The sequence below is a fragment of the Dromiciops gliroides genome, chromosome X, assembly GCF_019393635.1.
Source record: "Dromiciops gliroides isolate mDroGli1 chromosome X, mDroGli1.pri, whole genome shotgun sequence".
Classification (NCBI taxonomy): Eukaryota; Metazoa; Chordata; class Mammalia; order Microbiotheria; family Microbiotheriidae; genus Dromiciops; species Dromiciops gliroides.
The window spans coordinates 30,892,911-30,917,144 of record NC_057867.1 but is presented as its reverse complement, the minus strand read 5'-3'; the positions used below and the strand labels follow the sequence as shown (position 1 = coordinate 30,917,144).

At 45.2% G+C, this 24,234-nt stretch overlaps 1 long non-coding RNA gene across 2 annotated transcripts in view; it reads right to left on the bottom strand.

Annotated features, from left to right (window-relative positions):
* LOC122733367 overlaps window positions 1–24,234 on the bottom strand; it is a 97,219-nt gene that overhangs the window by 52,362 nt on the left and 20,623 nt on the right. For both annotated transcript variants that reach the window (XR_006353824.1, XR_006353823.1), the window contains exon 4: window positions 15,812–15,983. This is a non-coding gene — a long non-coding RNA (uncharacterized LOC122733367). The remainder of the gene's footprint in view (window positions 1–15,811; window positions 15,984–24,234) is intronic.

Below are 24,234 nucleotides of genomic sequence, written 5' to 3'. Positions count from 1 at the left end.
TGGCCCTCCATTGCATATAAACCTCCCAGCTCATTTTCAGATTCTATCCCCTTGTCTGTTCTCAACCATCCCCACCTAAACATGTCACCTGGTTGCCAAAGCCCAGGTGAGAAATCCCTGCTAGTGAGTGGAATGCTTTCCTATGGGGCAGCCCCCAACAAGCCTCCCAGCAAGCCCTTCCCCTATTCTAGCCCTAAACACTGGGAAAAAAAGCCATGGGACTCCATGGATTTGCCACCTTAACAAGACTGCCCCCATTGCACTAGGACTATCACAGGTTAAAGCCTAAAGGAGGTGTAATGACAAGGTCTTGTAAGGGCCAATTAGGGACCTTTTCCCTAGTTTGGGCAGGGGTCCTGGCATCTGGAGCTTATGTCTGATGACCCCTTTTCTCCTCTGCTCAGGAGCTTGGACCTCTGGTGGGTTTGGGGTAGGTCCCCTGCCCTCTCTGATATCCATTCCAAGCCCTAGGGGTCCTAAGAGAGTCAAGGGACCCTATTCTGTGCAAGGTGCACCCCCCTCCCCAAATCCACCCAGTGCTTTTGGCCGATGACGTCAGCACCTCCCTTGGCCAGGCACGAGTCTCCATCCAGCCAATCCTGCTGCTTCTTGCCTGGGCCCCAGCACACATCCCACTCACCCGTTGCCTTGGAGACAGCATCTCTCCCCCGATAACAAATTGATTTCATTTCATCTTCCCTGCACCCACGCACTCCCCCTCCCCATAGCAACAAGTGCCTCGAACTGCCTGTGGCGTTACCTAGCTCTGGCCAATCAGGGAGCCCGAATGGGGGGAGGGAACGCCAGGGAACAGGACTGATGCTCACTGACCCCTCCTCTCTGTTCCGATGGACAATTGCCCCCCACTTTAATACCTCGAATCTTTCCATATTCTTATCTATGAGTAATCAAATATTTCTTCTGGAAATTCATGTAAGGGAGGAATCTTCCATTCTCCCTAATACTCTTTATAATTGATTAAGGATTCTCTTTATAATGTTAAATTTATCATCATATATTTTCCTAGTAAAGTACTCAGCCTCTTTCTTTTTTACCTTATGAACAAGAAATCCTTTGTTCTTTCCATCAATCCATTTATGTGGTAGTAGATTCTATCTCCACATTGGTATTAGGCATCATGCGTACTCACATATTCACTCTCAATTCATATCCATGGGTACCCATATTTTCTCTATTCATATATATATAAATATAAATATAAATATATATATATATATATATATATATATATATATATATATTCTCCCCCATCTCACTGGGTCTGTAACACCTTAGAGCCCAGGGTGGGGTGTAATGACAAGGTCTCTTAGGGACCAGTTGGGCGCCATTTCCTTAGCATGGGCAGGAGCCCTGATGTCTGGGACTTATGTCTGCTGACCCCTGCTCTCTCATGCTCAGGATCCTAGGCCTTAGGTGGCTTTGGGCAGTTCCCCTGGCCTCTCTTCCCTCTCTGCCATCCACTCCCAGCCCTAGGGGTCCTCATAGAGCCAAACAAAGGAGAGTCTGGGCAAGGCCGACCCCTCCCTCTTCGCCCCCAACCCTCACCCTTGGCCAAGTGCTGATGGCCAGTGATGTCAACGCCTACCTTGGTGAGGGGGGAGTCTCATTCCAGCCAATCCACGCTTCTCTGCTGCGTTCCCGCCCCCGCATCCCACTCATCTGTCTCCTTGGAAACAGCATCGCTGCCCCTCAAACCCCATTGGTCTCATTTCCCCCTCCCTGCTCCCACGCATACCCCCCTTGCCTCAGCTACAAGTGGCTTGAGCTGCCAGTGGCATTACCTGGCTGTGGCCAATCCGGGAGCCCAGAAGGTGGGAGGGGACCCCAGGGACCAGCACTGATGCCTAGCAACCTCAGGTGGTTTGTCCAGTGGGCCCTCTCTCCCCCCTTTTCTCTACCCCTGAGTTTTGTATATTCTTATCCAAGAAGGCTCAACTATTTCATCTGTAGATTCATGTAAAGGAGGAATTTTCCATTCTCCCTTTGCCTCTTTATAAAGGCTGAATCATTCTCTTTATAATCTTAAATATATATATATATTTATGAGATTATATCCCATACATAAAAGATTTCATATATTGGATATATTCTCTTTATTCGTACTCATATAGAAGATTGCCAAGTCCCTCTCCCACAGAGTATAAATTCCTTCTTATATAAATGATTATATTGATAATATATGATAAGGCCTGTAAAGGAAGACATAATATCTTCCTAAATAAGAGTATTCAGGTTGTTTCTCTTCATCCTTATGTACAGGAAGTCCTTGGCACTTTCTATAAAATCCTTCATATGACTCGTCCATTCTATCTCTTCATGAATTTTGAGAATCATCAGCATTCACATATTCACTCTTAATTCATATCCATGAGTACCCAAAATTTCTCTCTCTCTCTGTATATATATATATACATATATATATATATATATTCTTGTATATACATTACCTCTATATATTCACATATATTGGATCTCCTCTCTGTCCTCTGTATATCTGAAAAGTATCCCACTGCTTCTGAACTTGTGAGAGAATATTGGAAGAGTCACTTTAATTTAAAAACACAGTATATGTGTCCTCCAATATAGGAATATAGCCAAAGAATATGGGTATTTTACATATAGGTAGAGGGAGGGAATGAGTACTTGCAAATGTGGTAGTCCTATCGAAAAAGGGAAAGGCTCTAGGAATTCTCATATAGGTAAACATATAGAGAGAGTATATGAAAAACCATGCATTTGTGTAAAAAGGGACAATATAGTGTATATATGAGTATAGTGAATTTATAATTTCTCACATATATATATGTGTGTGTGTGTGTGTGTGTGTGTGTGTGTGTGTCCTAAGTGGCTTTGGAGTGTGTCAGACTGGTGTGTCCTGTTATTGTAGGCCACAACTTTCTGTGTTGTACTTTCCTCCTGTTAACTACGGTATTGGCTCCCATCAGTGTGGGCCTGTTGACCAAGTGTCTCTAGCTCTTCTAGTGAAGCTGGTCTCCTCCATTTCTGGCCTCAATGACAAACAGGTGGGTTTGGCTCCTGCTTCTGGCCTCTTCAGGCAGACTGCAGCAGGAGAGACCTCAGGGATTGGAGTCCATGAGGCTCATCTGTGCAGGTTGGGGGAGAAGCCCTATATCCTCGGGGGGCTTAACCCCAATGAGCTGCCCATGATATGAAAGGTCTTGGAGATTTTGGGCTTCTTTTTCCTCCTAGATTCCCAGAATCCTTTTCTGCAACTCAAGCAGGTGCCCTTTTACCCATGACACTTCCCACTTCTGTTTTGTGTATAATCTTCACCTTCCTTCCCATCACTGAAAGCCCAGCTTCCCCCCAGCCCACCTCCACCAAGCATTTCTTTATCCCCGCCTCACAAGAGCCGGCCTCATTTGACCAAGGCTTTGGACTTGCTACCATTTCTAGCACGTTCAAGGCACTCCTGTTCAATGCTTTCCTTTGGGGCAGCCCCCAACCATCAATCTGTTCCTTATTATAGCCCTAATGACTGGAATAAAAGCCCTGGGGTTTAATGGACTTGCCTCCTGAAACAGACTTGGGCCTGGGCACCCCCATCTCCCAGGCACTGTCACACCTTAAAGCCCAAGGGAGGTGTCATGTCCAAGGCTTGTAAGGGCCAATTGGGCACCATTTCCCTAGTATTGGCTCGGGTCCTGGGGTATGGGGCTTATGTCTGCTGATTCCTTTTCTCTTCTGGTCAGGAGTTTGGACCTCTGGTGGGTTTTGCGTAGGTCACCTGGCCTCTCTACCCTCTCAGATACCCATTCCAAGCCCTAGGGGTCCTAAGAGAGTCAAGGGAACAGATTCTGAACAAGGGGCACCCCCCTCCCTACCCCCACCCAGTGCTGATGGACAGTGATGTCAGCCCCCACCTTGGCCAGGCACAAGTCTCCATCCAGTCAATCCTGCTGCTTCTTGCCTGGGTCCCAGCACACATCCCACTCACCTGTTGCCTTGGAGACAGCATCTCTCCCTCTGATAACCAATGGATTTCATTTCATCTTCCCTGCACCCACGCACTCCCCCCCTCCCCATAGCAACAACTGCCTTGAGCTGGCTGTGGCGTTATCTAGCCCTGGCCAATCAGGGAGCCCGAATAGGGGGAGGGAACGCCAGGGAACAGGACTGATGCCCACCGACCCCTCCTCTCTGTCTCGATGCAAAACTGCCCCCCACTTTAATACCTCTGGTCTTTCCATATTCTTATCTAGGAGTAATCAAATATTTCCTCTGGAAATTCATGTAAGGGAGGAATCTTCCATTCTCCCTAATCCTCTTTATAATTGATGGAGGATTCTCTTTATAATGTTAAATCTATATTCACATATTTCTTTAATAAAGTACTCAGGGTCTTCCTTTTCTATCTTATGTGCAAGACATCCTTTGTTCTTTCCATCAATCCATTTATGTGGTAGTAGATTCTATCTCCTCATTGATATTAGGCATCATGAGTACTCACCTATTCACTCTCAATTCTTAGCCATGGGTACCCATATTGTCTATATTCATATATATATATATATTCTCCCCCATCTCCCTGGGTCTGTAACACCTTAAAGCTCAGGGGGGTGTAATGACAAGGTCTCTTAGGGACCAGTTGGGCGCCATTTCCTTAGTATGGGCAGGAGTCCTGATGTCTGGGACTCATGTCTGCTGACCCCTGCTCTCCCATGCTCAGGAGCCTGGGCCTTAGGTAGCCTTTGGGCGGTTCCCCGGGCCTATTTTCCCTCTCTGACATCCACTCCCAGCCCTAGGGGTCCTCATAGAGCCAAGCAGAGCAGAGTCTGGGCAAGGCCGACCCCTCCCTATTTGCCCCCAACACTCACTAGCATCCAAGTGTTGATGGCCGGTGACATCACTGCCTACTTTGGTGAGGGGGGAGTCTCATTCCAGCCAATCCACGCTTCTCTCCTGCCCTCCAGCCCCCGCACCCCACTCATCTGTCTCCTTGGAAACAGCATCGCTGCCCCTCAAACCCCATTGGTCTCATTTCCCCCTCCCTGCTCCTTCGAATTTCTCCCTCACCTCAGCTACAAGTGGCTTGAGCTGCCAGTGGCGTTACCTGGCTGTGGCCAATCCGGGAGCCCAGAAGGTGGGAGGGGACCCCAGGGACCAGCACTGATGCCTAGCAACCTCAGGTTGTCTTCCAGTCGGCCCACTGTACCCCCTTTTCACTACCCCTGGGCTGTATATATTCTCACATCATTTGTAGATTCATGTAAAGCAGGAATTTTCCATTCTCTCTTTTCCTCTTTTTAATGGCTAAATCATTCTCTTTATAATCTTTAAAATATATTATTATATATATGAGATTATATCCCATATATAAAAGATTTCATATATTTGATATATTCTCTCTATTCAGACTCATACAGAAGATTGCCAAGTCTCTCACCTATAGAGTATAAATTCCTTCTTATATAAATTATTATACTGATAATATATGATAACTCTTCTATATGAAGACAGAATATATTCCTAAATATGAGTACTCAGGTGGTTCCTCTTCAACCTTTTGTACAGGAAGTCCTTGGCTTTTTCTATAAAACCCTTCATATGACTTGTCCATTCTGTCTCTTCATGAATATTGGGAATAATCAGCATTCATATATGCCTTCTCAATTCATATCCATGAGTACCCATATTTTCTCTATTCATGTATATATTCTTGTATATATTTCCTCTCTATATTCCCATATATTGGATCTCCTCTCTGTCCTCCGTATATCTGAAAAGTATTCCACTGCTTCTGTCCTTGTGAGAGCATATTGGCACACTCCAATCACAGTGTATGTGTCCTCCTATATAGGCATATAGCCAAAGAATATGGATATTTGTACATAGAGGAACAGGGAGGGAATGAGTATTTTCAAATGAGGCAGTCCTACCAAAATAGAGAAAGGCCCTAGGAATCCTCATATAGGCCAACATATAGTGAGGATATGTGAAAAACCATGCATTTGAATAAAAAGGGAAAATATAAAAAAATCTCTATATGTATGTAAATATACTGAATTTATAAATTCTCATATATATATATATGCTTGTGTGTGTCTCTGATTCCCTAGAATCCATGGGGAGAACCGATATTTTTGATTCATTTATAGAGACCATATATGAAGGCTAAAATATGAACTTCAGTGTGGTATGCAGGAATATTCATTCCCATGAATACAGAAAAAGTACCTTTCAGTCCTGAGATTTATGGATATAGTGAGAGAAGAGGTGAGTCCTCATCCATGTGCAAATTGTTATGGAACATAGGAGTACTCTTCGAAGATAACTTGTCTAAGGCCAAATATTCTGACTTTTTTCCCCATGAAATTTTCCTTAAGAGTTAAGGTTCTCAGCTTGCTTTGCCATTCTGTGCCCCACCTCCCAACTTTCTGTTTCTGAAGACCCTGAGGAGATTCCCTTGTGTCTCCTAATCGAGATGACTAATTGATATATATTCAAATATTGTTATGAAACAATTGTACCAAAGTTTTTGAGTTTATACAAATGTGGGAGCTTATGTCTTTCTGTTTGTATGATTTTATTGGTTTGTGTTTGGGGAACCTGCCCATCTGCTCCTAGGAAGCACTTGCCTAGGGAGCTTTGGATCTTGAACCTTGACTGTCAGAGGAGGAACAGGCCAAGATGGAAGCCAGGTCGGCTGCCAGGTGAGAGAGCTGTGGGCTCCAGGCCTGGGTCTCTCCTTACTGGACCTGTGACCTTGACCAGGTCCCTGCCCTTCTCTTCAGGTCAATTATCTTTTTGTCCTAGGAGGAGGTGGGAACAGATGCCCTCTTAGGCCTCTGCTGGCCCTGCGTCGCATGCAAATCTCCAATCTCATTTGCAGTTTCTATCCCCTTGTCTGTTTTCAACCCTCCCCACCTAAACAAGTTGCTTAGTTGCCAAAGCCCAGGTGAGAAATCCCTGCTAGTGAGGGGAATGCTTTCCTATGGGGCAGCCCCCAACAAGCCTCCCAGCAAGCTCTTCCCCTATTCTAGCCCTAAACACTGGAAAAAAAGCCATGGGACTCCATGGATTTGCCACCTGAACAAGACTGCCCCCCCCTCCCCATTGCACTAGGACTGTCACAGGTTAATGCCTAAAAGAGGTGTGATGACAAGGTCTTGTAAGGGCCAATTAGGGACCATTTCCCAAGTATGGGCAGGGGTCCTGGCATCTGGGGATTATGTCTTCTGACCCCTTTTCTCCTCTGCTCAGAAGCTTGGACCTCTGGTGGGTTTTGGGTAGGTTCCCTGCCCTCTCTGATATCCATTCCAAGCCCTAGGAGTCCTAAGAGAGTCAAGGGACCCTATTCTGGGCAAGGGGCACCCCCTCCCCAAATCCACCCAGTGCTTTTGGCCAATGACGTCAGCCCCTACCTTGGCCAGGCACGAGTCTCCATCCAGCCAATCCTGCTGCTTCTTGCCTGGGCCCCAGCACACATCCCACTCACCTGTTGCCTTGGAGACAGCATCTCTCCCCCTGATAACCAATGGATTTCATTTCATCTTCCCTGCACCCACGCACTCCCCCCCTCCCCATAGCAACAAGTGCTTTGACCTGCCTGTGGTGTTACCTAGCCCTGGCCAATCTGTGAGCCAGATTGGTGGGAGGGGGCGCAAGGGAACAGGACTGATGCTCACTGACCCCTCCTCTCTGTTCCGATGGACAACTGCCCCCCACTTTAATACCTCTGGTCTTTCCATATTCTTATCTAGGAGTAATCAAATATTTCCTCTGGAAATTCATGTAAGGGAGGAATCTTCCATTCTCCCTAATCCTCTTTATAATTGATGGAGGATTCTCTTTATAATGTTAAATCTATAGTCATATATTTCTCTACTAAAGTACTCAGCTTCTTCCTTTTCTACCTTATGAACAAGAAATCCTTTGTTCTTTCCATCAATCCATTTATGTGGTAGTAGATTCTGTCTCCTCACTGGTATTAGGCATCATGAGTACTCACCTATTCACTCTCAATTCATATCCATGGGTACCCATATTTTCTGTAGTCATATATATATTCTCACCCATCTCCCTGGGTCTATAACACCTTAAAACTCAGGGGGGTGTAATGACAAGGTCTCTTAGGGACCAGTTGGGCACCTACTCCTTAGCATGGGCAGGAGCCCTGATGTCTGGGACTTATGTCTGCTGACCCCTCCTCTCCCATGCTCAGGATTCTGGGCCTTAGGTAGGCTTTGGCCAGTCCCCCTGGTCTCTCTTCCCTCTCTGCCATCCACTCCCAGCCCTTGGGGTCCTCAGAGAGCCAAGCAGAGCAGAGTCTGGTCAAGGCAGACCCTCCCTCTTCGCCCCCAACCCTCACCCTTGGCCAAGTGTTGATAGACGGTGACATCAGCACCTACCTTGGTGAGGCAGGTGTCTCATTCCAGCCAATCAACTCTTCTCTCCTGCCCTCCAGCCCCACCGCATCCCACTCATCTGTCTTCTTGGAAACAGCATCGTTGCCCCTCAAACCCCATTGGTCTCATTTCCCCCTCCCTGCTCCCACTCATTCCCCCCTACCCTCAGCTACAATTGGCTTGAGTTGCCAGTGGTGTTACCTGGCTGTGGCCAGTCCTGGAGGCTGGAAGGGGAGAGGGGACCCTAGGGGCCAGCACTGATGCCTAGCAACCCCAGGGTGTCTGTCCAGTGGGCTTTGTATATTATCATTCAAGAGGGCTCCAGTATTGCATCTGTAGATTCATGTAAAGGAGGAATTTTCCATTCTCTCTATTGCTCTTTATAAAGGCTGAATCATTCTCTTCATAATCTTAAAAACATATAATTATATAAATGTGATTATATCCTTTATATTAAAGAATTAATATATTGGATATATTCTATCTATTCAGACTCGTATGGATGATTTCCAAGTCTCTCTCCTATAGAGTATAAATTCCTGCTTATATAAAAATTATATGGATAATATATGGTAACTCATCTATATGGAGACAGAATACATTCATATATAAGAGAACTCAATTGGTTTCTCTCCAACATAATGTTCAGGATGTCCTTGGCTCTTTCTGTAAATCCCTTCATATTGACTTGTCCATTCTATCTCCTCAGGAATATTGGGAACCATCAGCATTCATATATTCACTCTCAATTCATATCCATGAGTTCCCATATTTTCTCTATTCATGTATATATTCTTGTATATATATTACCTCTATATATTCCCATATATTGGATCTCATCTCTGCCCTCCATATATCTGAAAAGTATTCCACTGCTTCTGTACTTGTGAGAGAATATTGGCACATTCCAGTCAATGTAGAAACACAGTGTATGTGTCCTCCTATATAGGGATATAGCCAAAGAATATGGACATTTGTACATAGAGGAACAGGGAGAGAATGAGTAGATACAAATGAGGTAGTCCTACCAAAATAGGGAAAGGCCCTAGGAATCCTCATATAGGCCAACATATAGCGAGGATATATGAAAAACCATGCATTTGAATAAAAAGGGAAATATAAATTATATCTCTATATATGTAAGTATGCTGAATTTATAAATTCTCATATATATATGCTTTTGTATCTCTGATTCCCTAGAATCCATGGGGAGCACCCATATTTTTAATTCATTTATAGAGAGGTTCTAGGTATGCTAGAATATGAACTTCAGTATGGTATGGAGGAATATTCATTCCCATGAATACAGAAAGAGAACCTTTCAGTCCTGAGATGTATGGATATAGTGAGAGGAGAGGTGTGTACTCATCCATGTGCAAAGAGACATGGAAGATAGGAGTGCTCGTGGAAGACAACTTATCTAAGGTCAAATATTCTGCCTTTTATCCCATGCTATTTTCCTTAAGAGTTAAGGTTCTCAGCTTGCTTTGCCATTCTGTGCTCCACCTCCCAACTTTCTGTTTTTGAAGACCCTGAGGAGATTCCCTTGTATTTCCTAATCAAGATTATTAATTGAAATAGATTAAAATATTGTTATGATACAAATGTACCAAAGGTTCATGAGTTTATACAAATGTGGAACCTTACGTCTTTCTGTGTGTGTGTGTGTGTGTGTGTGTGTGTGTGTGTGTGTGTCCTCAGTGCCTCTGGAGTGGGTCAGAATGGTGTGTCTGTTATTGTAGGCCACACCTTTCTGTGTTGTGCTTTCCTTCTATTAAGTACAGTATTGGCTCCCATCAGTGTGGGCCTGTTGACCAAGTGTTTCTAGGTCTCCTAGTGAAGCTGGTCTCCTCCATTTCTGCCCTCAATGACAAACAGGTGGGTTTGGCTCCTGCTTCTGGCCTCTTCAGGCAGACTGCAGCAGGAGAGACCTCAGGGGTTGGTGTCCATGAGGCTCATCTGTGCAGGTTGGGGGAGAAGCCCTATATCCTTGGGGGGCTTAACCCCAATGAGCTGCCCATAATCTGAAAGGTCACAAAAGCTCTGTTCATGGAGATTTGGGGCTTCTTTTTCCTCCTAGATTCCCAGAATACTTTTCTGCAGCCCAAGCAGGTCCCCTATTTACAGATGACACTTCCCACTTCTGTTTCGTGGATGATCTTCACCTCCTTTCCCATCACTGAAAGCCTAGCTTCCCCCCCAGTCCAGCTCCACCAAGCACTTATTGATCCCTGCCGGGCCTCCTTTGCCCAAGACTTTGGACTTGCTACCATATTGAGCATGTTCAAGTCACTCCTTTTCAATGCTTTCTTTTGGGGCAGCCCCCAACCATCAAGCTTTTCCCTTATTGTAGCCCTAAAGACTGGAATAAAAGCCCTGGGGTTCAATGGACTTGCCTCCTGAAACAGACTTGGGCCCAGTCACCCCCATCTCCCTGGCACTGTCATACCTTAAAGCCCAAGGGAGGTGTAATTACAAGGTCTTGTAAGGGCCAATTGGGCACCGTTTCCCTAGTATGGCCTGGGGTCCTGGGGTGTGGGGCTTATGTCTGCTGATCCCTTTTCTCTTCTGGTCAGGAGTTTGGACCTCTGGTGGGTTTTGCGTAGGTCACCTGGCCTCTCTACCCTCTCAAATACCCATTCAAAGCCCTAGGGTTCCTAAGAGAGTGAAGGGAACAGATTCTGAGCAAGGGGCACCCCCCTTCCTACCCCCTCCCAGTGCTCATAGCCGGTGACATCAGCCCCTCTCTTGGCTAGGCATGAATCTCCATCCAGCCAATCCTGCTGCTTCTTGCCTGGGCCCCAGCACACATCCCACTCACCCGATGCCTTGGAGACAGCATCTCTCCCCCTGATAACCAATGGATTTCTTTCATCTTCCCTGCACCCACGCACTCCCCCTCCCCATAGCAACAAGTGCTTTGAACTCATGTGGTGTTACTTAGTTCTCACCAATCAGGGAGCCCGAATGGGGAGAGGGGATGACAGGGAATACTACTGATGCCCTCAGACCCCCTCCTCTCCGTCCCGATGGACCACTGTCCCCCACTTTAATACCCCTGGGCTTTGTATATCCTTATCTAGGAGTAATCAAATATTTCCTCTGGAAATTCATGTAAGGGAGGAATCTTTCATTCTCCCTAATCCTCTTCATAATTGATGAAGGATTCTCTTTATAATGTTAAATCTATAGTCACATATTTCTCTACTAAAGTACTCAGCTTCTTCCTTTTCTACCTTATGAACAAGAGATCCATTGTTCTTTCCATCAATCCATTTATGTGGTAGTAGATTCTGTCTCCTCATTGGTATTAGGCATCATGAGTATTCACCTATTCACTCTCAATTCATATCCATGGGTACCCATATTTTCTCTAGTCATATATATATTCTCCCCCATCTCCCTGGGTCTGTAACACCTTAAAGCTCAGGGGGGTGTAATGACAAGGTCTCTTAGGGACCAGTTGGGCGCCATTTCCTTAGCATGGGCAGGAGTCCTGATGTCTGGGACTCATGTCTGCTGACCCCTGCTCTCCCATGCTCAGGAGCCTGGGCCTTAGGTAGGCTTTGGGCAGTTCCCCTGGCCTCTCTTCCCTCTGTGACATCCACTCCCAGGTCTAGGGGTCCTCAGAGAGCCAAGAAGAGCAGAGTCTGGTCAAGGCAGACCCTCCCTCTTCGCCCCCAACCCTCACCCTTGGTCAAGTGTTGATAGATGGTGATGTCAGCGCCCACCTTGGTGAGGCAGGTGTCTCATTCCAGCCAATCCACGCTTGTCTCCTGCGCTCCCGCCCCCACATCCCACTCATCTGTCTCCTTGGAAACAGCATCGTTGCCCCTCAAACCCCATTGGTCTCATTTCCCCCTCCCTGCTCCCACGCATACTTCCCTCCCCTCAGCTACAATTGGCTTGAGCTGCCAGTGGCGTTACCTGGCTGTGGCCAATCCTGGAGCCAGGAAGGGGGGAGGGGACCCCAGGGACCAGCACTGATGCCTAGCAACCCCAGGTTTTCTGTCCAGTGGGTCCACTGTCCCCCCTTTTCTCTACCCCTGGGTTTTGTATATTATCATCCAAGAGGGCTCCAGTATTTCATCTGTAGATTCATGTAAAGAAGGAATTTTCCATTCTCTCTATTCCTCTTTATATAGGCTGAATCATTCCCTTCATAATCTTAAAAACATAAAATTATATAAATGTGATTCCATCCTTTATATTAAAGAATTCATATATTGGATATATTCTTTCTATTCAGACTCATATAGATGATTGCTATGTCTCTCTCTTGTAGAGTATAAATTCCTGCTTATATAAAAAATTATATTGATAATATATGATAACTCATCTACATGAAGACAGAATACATTAATATATATAAGAGTACTCAATTGGTTTCTCTCCAATTTTATGTGCAGGACGTCCTTGGCTCTTTCTATAAATCCCTTCATATGACTTGTCCATTCTATCTTTTCATGAATATTGGGAATCATCAGTATTCATATATTCATTCTCAATTCATATCCATGAGTACTCATATTTTCTTTATTCATGTATATAGTCTTTCTTTCTTTCTTTCTTTCTTTCTTTCTTTCTTTCTTTCTTTCTTTCTTTCTTTCTTTCTTTCTTGGTGAGGCAATTGGGGTTAAGTGACTTGCCCAGGGTCACACAGCTAGTAAGTGTTAAGTGAGGCCAGAATTGAACTCAGGTCCTCCTGAATCTAGGGCTGGTGCTCTATCCACTGTGCCACCTAGTTGCCCCTCTTGTATATATTCTTGTGTGTGTATATATATATATATATATATATATATATATATATATATATATTCCCTCTATATGTGCCCATATATTGGATCTCCTCTCTGTCCTCTGTATATCTGAAAAGTATTCCACTGCTTCTGTACTTGTGAGAGAATATTGGCACACTCCAATCACAGTGTATGTGTCCTCCTATAGAGGCATATAGCCAAAGAATATGGATATTTGTACATAGAGGAACAGGGAGGGAATGAGTAGTTGAAAATGAGGTAGTTCTAACAAAATAGGGAAAGGCCCTAGGAATCCTCATATAGGCCAACATATAGTGAGGATATATTTATATGAAAAACCATGATTTTGAATAAAAAGGGGAAATATGAAATATGTCTCTATATATGTAAGTATGCTGAATTTAGAAATTCTCATATATATATGTGTGTGTGTATATATATATATATGCGATATATATATCACATATATATCGTGTGTGTGTATGTATATATATATATATATATATATATATATATATATATATATATATATATGCGCTTGTGTGTGTCTCTGATTCCCTAGAATCCATGGAGAGAACCCGTATTTTTAATTCATTTATAGAGCGGATCTAGGTATGCTAGAATGTGTACTTCAGTGGGGTATGGAGGAATATTCATTGCCATGAATACAGAAAAAGAACTTTCCAGTCCTGAGATGTATGGATATAGTGAGAGAAGAGGTGAGTCCTCATCCATGTGCAAAGAGACATGGAAGATAGGAGTGCTCGTGGAAGACAACTTTTCTAAGGTCAAATACTCTGCCTTTTTTCCCCCATGCTATTTTCCTTAAGAGTTAAGGTTCTCAGCTTGCTTTGTCATTCTGTGCCCCACCTCCCAACTTTCTGTTTCTGAAGACCCTGAGGAGATTCCCTTGTGTCTCCTAAGCAAGATTATTAATTGAAATAGATTAAAATATTGTTATGATACAAATGTACCAAAGGTTCATGAGTTTATACAAATGCAGGAGTTTATGTCATTCTGTTTGTATGTGTGTATTGGCTTGTGTGTGTGTCCTCAGTGTCCTCTCCTGCCTCCAAACCCCTTCATAGGCTCATTTCCCCTCTACAACACCTCCTCTTGCTCCTGTTCCTGCTTCCCAAATGCTCCCCTGCCCATTTTCGCTTCTCTGCCTCCTATTCTCCTCCACCCCCCACTGCTACAAGTGCCTTGAGCTGCGAGTCAGGTTACTTGAATGTGGTCATTCTGGGAGCCAGGACAAATGGGGAGGACCCCCAGGACCTTCACTGATGCCCAGAGACCTTCCACTCTGTCCAGATGCCTCTCTGTTCCCCTACAAAACTAATGGACTTTGTATATTCTTAGTCATGACTATTCAAAAGTTCTTTTGTGTATGCATGTGAGGGAGGAACCTTCCATTCTCTCTCTTCTTCATGGATACTGAATGATTCTGTTGAGAACCCTAAAATAAAGACATATATACCCCTATGTCTATGTCGATATGTGTGTATTCATACATACACACACACACACACACACACACACACACACATATATATGGAGAGAGAGAGAAGTGGGGGAGCTTATACCATCCCATATATAGGAAAGAAGTTGGATATTGCATTCATATATATTTTCTATCTTTAACTATATGTACTCATATTTAAGATACACTATTTATCTCTGTACATTCCAACTGCATACTTATGGTAATAATTATATAGATATTATAAATCACCTCAGATATATGAAGAAAAATAATATTTGAGTCCATATATATGGACTCAAATGATTTCTGTTCATTCTTTTATGCTGAAAGTCATTTATTTTTTCCATAATTTCGATCATATGCTTTTATTTTATTTTGAGGGCAATGAGAGTTAAGTGACTTTCCCTGGGTCACACAGCTAGTAAGTGTCAAGTGTCTGAGGCCGGATTTGAACTCAGGTCCACCTGAATCCAGGGCCAGTGCTTTATCCACTGCACCACATAGCTGCCACCATATGCTTTGTAAGAGCTATCCCCTCATGAACATTAGCAATAATTCTCTCATTTCCTACATGTACGAATACTCATATTCTCACTCTCTCTATTCACATATATCAGGTCTCCTATATCCTCTCTCTATTGCTACAAAATATTCCACTGCTTCTCTCCCTGTCACAGAATATATGGAGACTCCTGCCTGTGAGTGTCCAACGTCTACCAGTCCTCATATATGAAAATGTACACAGAGAATAAGGTACCTGTTATGTAGAGTACTATGGAGTGAATGTGTACACACAAATAATGTACCTATAGTGGAATATAGGTCTGCGTTATAAATGCCCATACATGCTAAAAGAGAGGGGTAGAACATAAGAATAATCATGTATATGTGTCACAAGAAACATCACTATCTCTTTGCAGAGATATATCCTGAATAAGTGATAGTTGACAAATATCTACACATGTAGGTGACAATGTGGGGGAATTGCTATCTGTAGATTCATGTACACAGTGGATCTAGGAGTATGGAAATATGAAAAACAAATGAGTGTAGGAGAGATTCCAGACATTGAACAAAGAAAGAGCACATATTCATTCTCAGATGTATGGATGGAGAGAGAGAAGAGGTTTGTACTCATACCTGTACAAATACATGTGAAAGATGGCAATGCTCACCTCTGAGGAGACACATCCAGATATCCCAACACCATTTTCCATGAGATTTTCCTCAGGACTCCAGGTTCTCAGGCTGTCCTGCCTTTGTCTGCCTGACCTCTGAACCTCCCAAGTCAGTCAGATGTTTCTGAAGGCCCTCTGGAGGTCACCTTTCCTCTCCTCCCCAGGATTCCTAATTGATACCAATTGAAATGGTTAATGAAATGATTGTCCTGGGGCAACACGACTGTGTGTGTATGGGTGTGTATAAGTGTGGGAGCCTACGTGTTTCAGCGTTTCATTGTATGTCCCAACTTCCATCCCATGCCCTGGTCATTCCTTGGTGTACTGGGTGAAAGTATGGGAGGCTATATGGTTCTGTCCTAATGTCCATCTCTTAGGATAGAATAGGTCAGACTGGAGTGTTTAATGCAGGCCACACCTTTCTGTGTTGTGCTTTCCTTTGGATTTCTATTAACTACAGGATTTCCTCCAATCAGTGCACACCTGTAGAGGAAGTGTTTCTAGCTCTCCTGGGGAACTTTCTCTCTATTTCTGGCCTCATATTGACAAACAATTGGATGTGGCTCCTGCTTCTGGCCTCTTCAAGTTGTTTGCACAGGAGACAACCTTAGGCATAGGGGTCTCATCTGTGCAGGTTAAGAGAGGAGTCTTCTTCCCTGGTGGCCAGAACCCCAAAGATTTTACTGGGATTGGAAAGGGAAGGGTACATGAGCTCTGGTCAAGGAGTGATTGAGGCTTCTTTCCCCCCTAGATCCCCACAGCCCTTTTCTGTGGGCCATGTCATTCCCTATGCAGAGCTGAAAATTTCCACCTGTGTTCTCTGGATGATCTGCACCTTCTTACCTGTCCTGGAAAGCCCAGCTGCCCCTGGCCCACCTCCACCAAGCAGTTCTGGATCCCTGCCTCCCCAAGGCTGGCCTCCTTGGGCCAAGGCTTTGGCAAGTGCATTGCCAAGGCTGGAGCAGACCTGAGGGGAAGAGGGGCTAGTTTGCTTTTGACTCCACCCCATAGTCATGACTGAAGACTCCCAGAAGCCCTAGCTCTATGGGAACCTGCCCAACTGCTTCTGGGGAGCCCCTTCCCAAGGGCTGTCTACACGTGCAGCTTGGCTGTCCCAGAAGGCAGAGGCCAACGTGGAAGGCAGCTGCTCTGGGAGGCAGCAGAGACCTTGCCTGGAGGCCTGACTCTGCCCCTCACTGGCTCTGTGACCCTGGCCTTGTCCCTGCCCCCTTGCTCCAGTGAGGAGGTTGGACCAGGTGACCTCTGAAGTCTGCTGCCACACTCTCCAATATCCAGACCTACCAGTGCATGGAGATTGTCCTCCCATGTCCAAACCACCCCATTCCCTACCCCTTCCTCCCTTCCCCCAAGACTAACCAACCAGCCCCTGGCCAGCTGAGAAATCCCTGCTACTCAAATGCTCTGATCCCTAGCCAGTATCTCTGTCCTGCTGCTAGCCCTTAAGGCTGGAAAAAAACCCCTGGGCCTTCCTGGAGTTGCCTCCTGAGCCAGAGGTGCCCCCCTGCCCCAGGCACTTCCGGACCTCGGGGAAGGAGGGAGGGGGAACAAAGTCCCTTAGAGAACATTAAGGGATGGTTTCCCCACCATGGCAGGAGTCCTGTGTGCGGGGCCTGTTCCCTGGCCTCATGTGCAACAACTTGGGTCCAGGTGGGCTTTGGCCTGGTCCCCGGGCTTCTCCTGCCCCTCAGGTAGCCATTCCCAGCTCCCAGGATCCTCAGGGAGCCAGCAGCCAAGGAGAGCTGAGTCTGGGCAGGGTGGACTCCCCGCTGAGCACGAGTAGCTGGTGACGTCATCGGCTACCTGAGTGAGGCAGGAGTCTCCCTCCCGCCAATCCTGCCGCTCCTTCTATTGGACCCCCGCCCCCATCCCCCTCACCATCTCCTTGGAGACAGCATCGCTGCCCCGAACACTCTATTGGTCTCATTTTCTCCTCCCCCAAGGGCCCCCTCCAACTCGTTTCCCCCTTCCTCCTGCCACACCCTCTCAGGCTCATTTTATCCTCACACCCTCCCTGCAACCCTCCCCCTGCCCATCCACCTCTCCCCTGGCTCTACAACTGGCTCCAGATGCCAATGGGTCTCTTGACTGTTGTCCTGGACCTGGGACCGAGGGAGGAGAGCACAGGGACCAGGACCGATGCCGACAGACCCCTTTTTGACTGTCCAGAAGGTCCTCTGTTCCCCCTTCCCTTCATACACCTCTTGGCTTTGTATAGTCTTATCTATGAGGGCTCAAATTTTTTCTATATATATTCATGTAAAGGAGGAATCTTCCATTTTGCCAGTCTCTCTTTTATCATTTGGAGTAGTGAATTACTCTCCTTATAGCCTGAAATATATATAAATATATATATATATACACACACACATACATACATATATGTATGTGTATATATATACATACATACATATATGTATGCGTATATATGCACAAACACAAATAAAGAGTTTATATAATCCTATATATAATAAAAAACTTGTATATTCATCCCATTTATATATAATCTCTGTCTTCCTCTCTAAGTACTCCTATATATGACTATAGGGTGCCTTTCCTAGAGATTACCAGTAATTATTTATGTTAATGTATGTATTGATAACATATATCTAAGTTCTCAAGTTTTTTATCTTCAGTACTAGGTACATGACGTCATTTCTTCCATTTATAAATTCATTTATATGACTTACATTCTATCTCCTCACAAATATTGTTAATCATTCCATTTTTAAGTATAGGAGTACTCATATGTTCACTGGCATTTCATATATGAGTCTCATAGTTTCTACATTTATATGTACATATATGTATAAATAAATTCTCTATCACTTTTCACATATATTAGTTTCCCTATATACTCTATATAATTCTGGAAATATTGCACTGTCCTGCCCAGGGTGGAAAAGGAAAGAGCACAGAAACTCTCATGAAGGGGTTATTTGGGCTGCTTTTCCCACCCTGATTCCCATAGCTCCCTTCTGCACACCAAGCAAGACCTTTGCCACAGCTGAAAATTCCCATCTCTTTTGCATGGATGATCTTTCCCTTCCTTCCCATCACTGAAAGCACAACTGCCTCCCCCCAGCCCACCTCCCCCAAGCACTTCTTCATCCCTGCCTCTCCAGGGCCAGCCTCCTTTGACCCAGGCTTTGGACTTGCTATCAATATGTAGCATGTTCAAGTCGCTCCTTTTTCTCTCACTAAAGCTGAAGGTCTCTGAGGGCAGAGAACCTGTTACGTGCCCACACAAACACCCCAAACCCCATGAAAATGTTCCAGTAGGCCGGCTCTGCTGAGAGCAGGTCCTTCTTTCTCAGGTGGAAGAGAGCCATGCAAAGAAGACCCAGTGCTCCACCATGCTCAGCCATCTCACTCTGTAGGCCAGGTTACCCCAGAGTTGGTGGGGGCAGCTGGATTGGCCCTTCCCTTGCCCCTTAACTTTCCTACCTGAAGACACCCAGAACCTCTAGCACTTTGGGGTACCTGCACATCTTCTTCTAGGAAGCACTTGCCTAGGGAGCTTTGGATCTTGAATCTTGGCTGTCAGACAAGGAACAGGCCAAGATGGAAGCCAGGTCGGCTGCCAGGTGAGAGAGATGTGGGCTCTAGGCCTGGGTCTCTCCTTACTGGACCTGTGACCTTGACCAGGTCCCTGCCCTTCCCTTGAGCTCAATTATCTATTTGTCCTAGGAGGAGGTGGGAGCATATGACCTCTTAGGCCTCTGCTGGCCCTCCATTGCATATAAACCTCCCAGCTCATTTTCAGATTCTATCCCCTTGTCTGTTCTCAACCCTCCCCACCTAAACATGTCACCTGGTTGCCAAAGCCCAGGTGAGAAATCCCTGCTAGTGAGTGGAATGCTTTCCTATGGGGCAGCCCCCAACAAGCCTCCCAGCAAGCTCTGCCCTTATTCTAGCCCCAAACATTGGAAAAAAGGCGTGGCACTCCATGGATTTTTCACCTGAACCAGAATGCCTCACCCCAATCCCACTGCACTAGGACTATCACACCTTAAAGCCTGAAAGAGGTGTGATGAAAAGGTCTTGTAAGGGCCAATTGGGGACCTTTTCCCTAGTTTGGGCAGGGGTCTTGGGATCTGGGGCTTATGTCTGCTGACCCCTTTTCTCCTCTGCTCAGGAGCTCGGCCCTCTGGTGGGTTTTGGGTAGGTCCCCTGCCCTCTCTGATATCCATTCCAAGCCCTAGGGATCCTAAGAGAGTCAAAGGAACTGGTTCTGGGCAAGGTGCACCCCCCTCCCCAAATCTACCCAGTGCTTTTGGCCGATGACGTCAGCCCCTACCTTGGCCAGGCACGAGTCTCCATCCAGCCAATCCTGCTGCTTCTTGCTTGGGCCCCAGCACACATCCCACTCACCCGTTGCCTTGGAGACAGAATCTCTCCCCCTCATAACCAATTGATTTAATTTCCTCTTCCCTGCACCCACGCATTCCCCCCTCCCCATAGCAACAAGTGCTTCGAGCTGCCTGTGGCGTTACCTAGCTCTGGCCAATCAGGGAGCCAGAATGGGGGGAGGAAATGACAGGGAACAGGACTGATGCCCTCCGACCCCCTCCTCTCTGTCCCGATGGACAATTGTCCCCCTCTTTAATTCCTCTGCTCTTTCTATATTCTTATCTATGAGTAATCAATATTTCCTTTGGAGATTCATGTAAGGAAGGAATCTTCCATTTTTTCTAATCCTCTTTATAATTGATGACGGATTCTCTTTATAATGTTAAATCTATAGTCATATATTTCCCTAGTAAAGTACTCAGGGTCTTCCTTTTCTACCTTATGAACAAGAAATCCTTTGTTCTTTCCGTCAATCCATTTATGTGGTAGTAGATTCTATCTCCACTTTGGTATTAGGCATCATGCGTACTCACCTATTCACTCTCAATTCATATCCGTGGGTACCCATATTTTCTCTTTTCATATATATTTTCCCCCATCTCACTGTATCTGTAACATCTTAAAGCCCAGGGTGGGGTGTAATGACAAGGTCTCTTAGGGACCAGTTGGGCACCATTTCCTTAGCATGAGCAGGAGTCCTGATGTCTGGGACTTATGTCTGCTGACCCCTACTCTCCCATACTCAGGATCCTTGGCCTTAGGAAGGGTTTGCGCAGTTCCCTTGGCTTATCTGCCCTCTCAGATATCCATTCCATGCCCTAAGGGTCCTAAGAGAGTCAAGGGAATGGATTCTGAGCAAGGTGCACCCCCCCTCCCCAAATCCACACAGTGCTCCTGGCTGATGACGTCAGTCCCTCCCTTAGCCAGGCACGAGTCTCCATCCAGCCAATCCTGCTGCTTCTTGCCTGTGCCTCAGCTCACATCCCACTCACTTGTTGCCTTGGAGACAGCATCTCTCCCCCTGATAACCAACTGAATTTCTTTCATCTTCCCTGAACCCACGCACCCCCCCCCCATAGCAACAAGTGCCTTGAGCTGCCTGTAGCGTTACCTAGCCCTGGCCAATCTGTGAGCCGGAATGGTGGGAGGGGGCGAAAGGGAACAGGACTGATGCCCACCGACCCCCTCCTCTCTGTCCCCATGGACCACTGCTCCCCTCTTTAATCCCTCTGGCCTTTCTATATTGTTATCTATGTATGAGTAATCAAATATTTCCTCTGGAAATTCATGTAAGGGAGAAATTTTCCATTCTCCCTCTTCTTCTTTTTCATGGCTGAACCATTTTAAGAGAATTCTTTATATATATATATATATATATATAGATAGATAGATAGATAGATAGATAGATATAGATATAGATATGTAAGATTATATCTTTTATATAATAAAATTCATATATTTTCTATATATTCTCTCTATTCATACTCAGATAGAAGCCGGCCTAGCCTCTTTCCTAGACAGTATACATTCCTTCTTTTGTCGGCCATTATATTGATAAAATGATAGCCCATCAATATCAAGATGGACTATATACCTATACAAAAGTAGGCAGGGGCTTCCTTTTCAGCCTTATTTACCCAAAGTCCTTGCTTCTTTCTATAAATCCTTTTATGTGACTAGTATATTTGATCTCCTCATGAATATTAGGAATCATGAGGACTCACATATTCACTCTACATCCATATCCATGAGTACTGACATTTTCCCTATTCCCATAAAATCTGGAATTTACATTCTCTCTCTCTGTTCACTTGTATTGATCTTTTTGTGTGCTCTTTGTATATGAGAAAATTTTTCCACTGCTTCTTTACTTGTGAGAGAATATTTGCAGACTGCAGTTGACATACCCATGAAGCATATGTATACTCACATATAGGGATATAGTCAAAGAATATAGGCATAGAAGGGGGGGGAATGAGCATTCATAAATGAGGTACTCCTATTGAAATGGGGAAACAATCTAGGAATTCTCATATCTCCCAACATAGAGAGGATATATGAAAAATCATGTATGAGTCAAAATGTACAATATAGTATGCATGTGAATATATACACATAGCAATATGTAAATATATATTGTATATATTTATATCTATATATGTATGTATGTATGTATGTATAGGGGATTTGTGATTTGTCATATGTGTGCTTCTGATTCCTTGGGGTACATGGGGTAACCCAAAGTTTTCTTCATTTATAGCTAGGCTATAGGAGTAGTAAAATATGAACCTAATGAGATTAGTTAGGGAAGAATATGCATTCCTCTGAAGACTGAAAGAGACCCTAGCTGTACTAAGATGCATGGATATAGTGAGAAGGGTGACTACACTTCCATGTCCAAATACTCAGGAAAGAACGGGATGCTCATCTAAAATAAGTTCCATATGTAGGGCCATATATTCTGCCTTTTTGCCAGGAGATTTTCCTCAGGTGTTTTAGGTTCCTGAGTGCTTTGCCATTCTCTAAACATCCTCCAAACTTCCCAAGTCAATTAGATCTTTTTCTTTTCTTTTCTTTCGTTCTTTTTTTTTTCTGTAGGGCAATTGGGCTTAAGTGACTTGCTCAGGGTCACACAGCTAGTAAGTGTTAAGTGTCTGAGGTTGGATTTGAACTCAGGTCCTCCTGAATCCAGGGCCCTTGCTCTATCCACTGCCCCACATAGCTGCCCCTGAATTAGATGTTTTTGAAGAACCTAGACATTCCCTTTTTCCCTCATGAACTCTAGCTGATAGAGATTAAAATATTTTTTAAAATATCACCGGAGGTTCACCAATTTTTGTGTGTGTATTGGGGGGTTATAACTGTGGGACCTTATGTATCTCTGTGTACGTGTGTGAGCATGTGTCCAACAGTGTTTATGTCTCAACTTGCATCCCCTTGTTCTATCATTGCTCACATTTTTGGAATAGGGCAGATTGGAGTGTGTTTAGGGCAGGTTCCACCTTTCTGAGTGGTGCTTTCCTTTAGCTTTCAATTCACTAGAGGATTTGATCCCATCAGTGCACCCCTGCTGAGGAAATGTTTCTTCTAGGTGTCCTAGTGAACTTGCTCTTGCTCTCCTCTAGTTCTGGGCTCATTTGACAAACTCTTGGGTTTGGCTCCTGCTTCTGACCTCTTGAGGCAGTTTGCATCAGGAGACATCCCCAGGGGTAGGTGTCCATGAGGCTTCTGGGGAGAAGCCCAATTCCCTGGTGGTTAGAACCCAACTGATCTCTCTGCCCAGGTTGGCAAAGGAAATGATACTCAAGGGTTGACTTGGGCTTCTCTTCTCGACCTTAGTTCCAGGGCCCCTTCCCCAGCCCAGGCATCGACATCCCTTTGCAGAGCTGACACTTTCTCCCATGTGTTCTCTAGATAATCTTTCCCTTCCTTCCAATCCCTGAAAGCCCAAGTACCCCCTGCCCACCTCCCCCAAGCAGTTCTAGATCCCTGCCTTTCCAGGGCTGGCCTCCTTTGACCCAGGTTTTGGACTGGCTTACATATGTAGCATGTTCAGGTCCCTCCTTTTCTCGCACTAAACATGGAGGACTGTGAGGGCTGAAAAGCTGTAATGTGCCTAGGCAAACATCCCCAAACCCCAGGAAAATGTTCCAGTAGGCAGACTCTGCTGAGAGCAGGTCCTTCTTTCTCAAGTGGAACAAAGCCATGCAAAGAAGACCCAGTGCTCTACCATGCTCAGCCATTTCACTCTGTAGGCCAGGTTACTCCAAAAGTTGGTGGGGACAGCTGGATTGGCCCTTTGCTTTCCCCTTAACTATCCTACCTGAAGACCCCCTGAACCTCTAGCACTTTGGGGAACCTGCCCATCTGCTTCTAGGAACACGTGCTTGGGACCTTTGGATCTTGTACCTTGGATGTCAGACAAGGAGTAGGCCAACGTGGAAGCCAGGTCGGCTGCCAGGTAAGAGAGATGTGGGCTCCAGGCCTGGGTCTCCCCTTACTGGACCTGTGACCTTGACCAGGTCCCTTCCTTTCCCTTGAGCTCAATT